Source organism: Sinocyclocheilus rhinocerous, unplaced genomic scaffold (genome assembly GCF_001515625.1).
Source record: "Sinocyclocheilus rhinocerous isolate Xijiao unplaced genomic scaffold, SAMN03320098_v1.1 scaffold2584, whole genome shotgun sequence".
Classification (NCBI taxonomy): Eukaryota; Metazoa; Chordata; class Actinopteri; order Cypriniformes; family Cyprinidae; genus Sinocyclocheilus; species Sinocyclocheilus rhinocerous.
The window spans coordinates 747,801-750,621 of NW_015652145.1; the positions used below are offsets into that span (position 1 = coordinate 747,801).

The 2,821-nt window shown below is 34.8% G+C and overlaps 1 pseudogene; it reads left to right on the plus strand.

Moving 5' to 3' along the window:
- LOC107713704 (von Willebrand factor A domain-containing protein 8-like) overlaps positions 1-2,821 on the plus strand; it is a 43,811-nt pseudogene that overhangs the window by 789 nt on the left and 40,201 nt on the right.

The following is a 2,821-nucleotide window of genomic DNA, read 5'->3' on the forward strand; positions in this document are numbered from 1 at the left end:
ATCATCCCATATTATTTAGTCGCCCAGAGTAAGATTTAGTCGCATATGCGAGTGATTTACTCGCAATGTAGAGGGTTGTATTCTGTCTTCAGATATGTTTATATGCGTCTTCAACTGTTCTATAAATCTTGACATCTTATAGGTAAATGCCTGCTCTGTTTACAAGGATTGTTTGTAAATGGATACTCCATGGTGTATGTTTGTTTGTTTATGTTACAATTACTTTGTTTTGCTATTTAATTGAACCCCTTTTTTTTCTCCACAGGGGACACTGTGGAGATCGGCGAGATCTCGTATGTGCTCAAAACTCCCAGAAATCCAGAACTTGTTCCAGTAAATCATAGTATGTGCCAGTTGTAATACTGTGGTTAGTCTGCTAGGACACCTGTGTGAACTTGAGGAGAGCTAACTTCATACTGTACATCCATTAAAAGTCACCAGAACGATTTAAAGTCATTGCAGAATAGCTCATAAACGTGACGTTAGTTCTGAGAAGTTGTTTAGCTTAATTTTATGCACGTGCCACTTTGGATTGATATTCTTTTGAAATCCTTTCTAGACTGTTCTTTACTGTTGTTGTTTTTTTTATTTTTGCTAAACAAAACAATCAAACTAAAATAATCATATGTCCAGACGCTTAATCGGGATGTTTAAAGTAAATGCACAAAACAATCAATTAACATGAGTTAAAGATCAGAGATATAAAAAATGTAGATATGTAAATATACCTTTGCCATCAGAGTCATTAGGTCCAGTGCTCCTGATTTTAAAGCATTTTGATAATTAACTGTGTACATAGCTTTTGACTTAGATTTAATGCACAGAGTCCAAGCTTATAGTGTTGCATCAGATTCCATCACTTGTGCTTGTTTTAGCTGTGTGGAGTGATGGATAGGCAGCAGACGTGGACGTCTTGTTTAAAGGTGGGCTGCTTGTAGGGGGTGGGTGTTAACTAGAGCAGCTCACAGCTCTCCTGGGCCCTGTGCTCATTTTCAGACCTATATAACAAGCTTTGTGTGTCAGGCAAACGACTCCCAGTTGACCAGCCTTTATGTTTGAATGGGAAATGTTTTAGACTGGATGATCAGCTATTCTTAGAGGTTTTCTCTGTTCAGAAGTCGATCTGATAGTGTATAATTTAAGCAATTAGCTACAGGAGGCCATGCTATATTGAGAATGTATGGCTGAAGAATGTGTTCTGCGCATCATTTACATTACAGCACAACCTCAAATGGATTATTGCATTAATGGTTACTGCATAAAAACGTTAAGCACAAACACCTAAACTTAAATTAAATTAAACACATTCCTTAAAGACTTAAGAATGGCTTTGTCGATTTTCCTGTTGAAATATTATCAAAGGCATTATCAGAAAGAAAAAAAAATCGCATTTAGTTTGCATCACATATGATCTGCTTGCTATCACTAGTCAATTGCTGTCAATTGTTGGGGTGAGATATTTATTAATTTGATAAACCTTTAGGAGTAAATATCTAAATGGCCTATTTAATTTTTTTATTTTTTTTTATTTTAAATATTTCCTATCACAATTTAATGTAATGGTTTCATTTCATTTATTTTATTATTTATTCTTTTGTTTTATTTAATTTTTTCTTTTAGTATTTTACTCAGATTTTTGCACTGTTATTTTAGTATTATTTGGATACAAATGTAGTATTTAATTAATATTTTGAATTGTTTTTATTTTTATATTTTAAGTTTATATAATTTTCGTTTAAGTTTTTTATGTTAGTTTGTTTTAGTAGTTTTGTGCTTTTATTAGTTTTGGATACTAATTTTAGTACTTCAACTTATTTTATTTAACTTATTAAAGACATTTTTTAAATACATCTCCATGCATGAAAGACACTTGATAGAGACGCGTGATATAATTTGACCAGCCACAGTCATCTAATAGGCAGTCATTGCTGTAGTTTTAACCAGGGGTGTCATGCACGTATTATTTTTGAGGGGGTATCTCGATTCTCAAATATGCGTAAGTAAATGCATTTAGTGTAAATGCGATTAGTGTAATCGATTAACTACACATAAAATCTGTCTTTTTAATTAAGTAGGCCTACCAGATATGGGTGTCATGCCATAAAATATTTTAATACGATTGACACTGTATTTAGCGTGAATTTAATAAAAAGCATTGTAAGTTAGCCAATTATAACACTTTCATTGTACAGAAAGAGAGCAAAGGACATTTACATTATCAAAGAACATTCTCATTGAGGTCTAGCCAGAGTTCAAGCACTCTCAAAAACTCCAGGTATAATCACTGAAGTTGTTTACACAGTGAAATGAATCTCTTACTTACCTTCGTACGCACATCTGCACTTGTTTCTGACGAGAGCAGAATTCAGTCATCTGAAAGCCTCTGATTGGCAATTGCATTCATAAGCTCAACAGAATCGTGTGTGATTGGTTATAATGCTCAGCGCTGTCTGTCTCTGCCTTAGCGCCAGCCAGGGAACGCAGATTTGAATTTAGCAGCTAGTGATGAGCCCCACTTCACAACCGTGTGTTTTCTCTTTTGGAAGCTGCATTCAAAATCCACTTGGCTCAGAAATCTGAGGGGGCACGTGTTTGCCCTCTCGGTTTGAATGGGCATGATGCCTCTGGTTTTAAAGGGGTCATATGATGCGATTTCAATTTTTTCCTTTCTCTTTGAAGTGTTACAAGCTCTTGGTGCATAAAGAAGATCTGTAAAGTTGCAAAGACTAAAGTCTCAAATCCAAAGATATTCTTTATAAAAGTTAAGAGTTAACCACGCCTACCTAAAACGGCTCGTTCTAACACGCCCCCACATACCTAC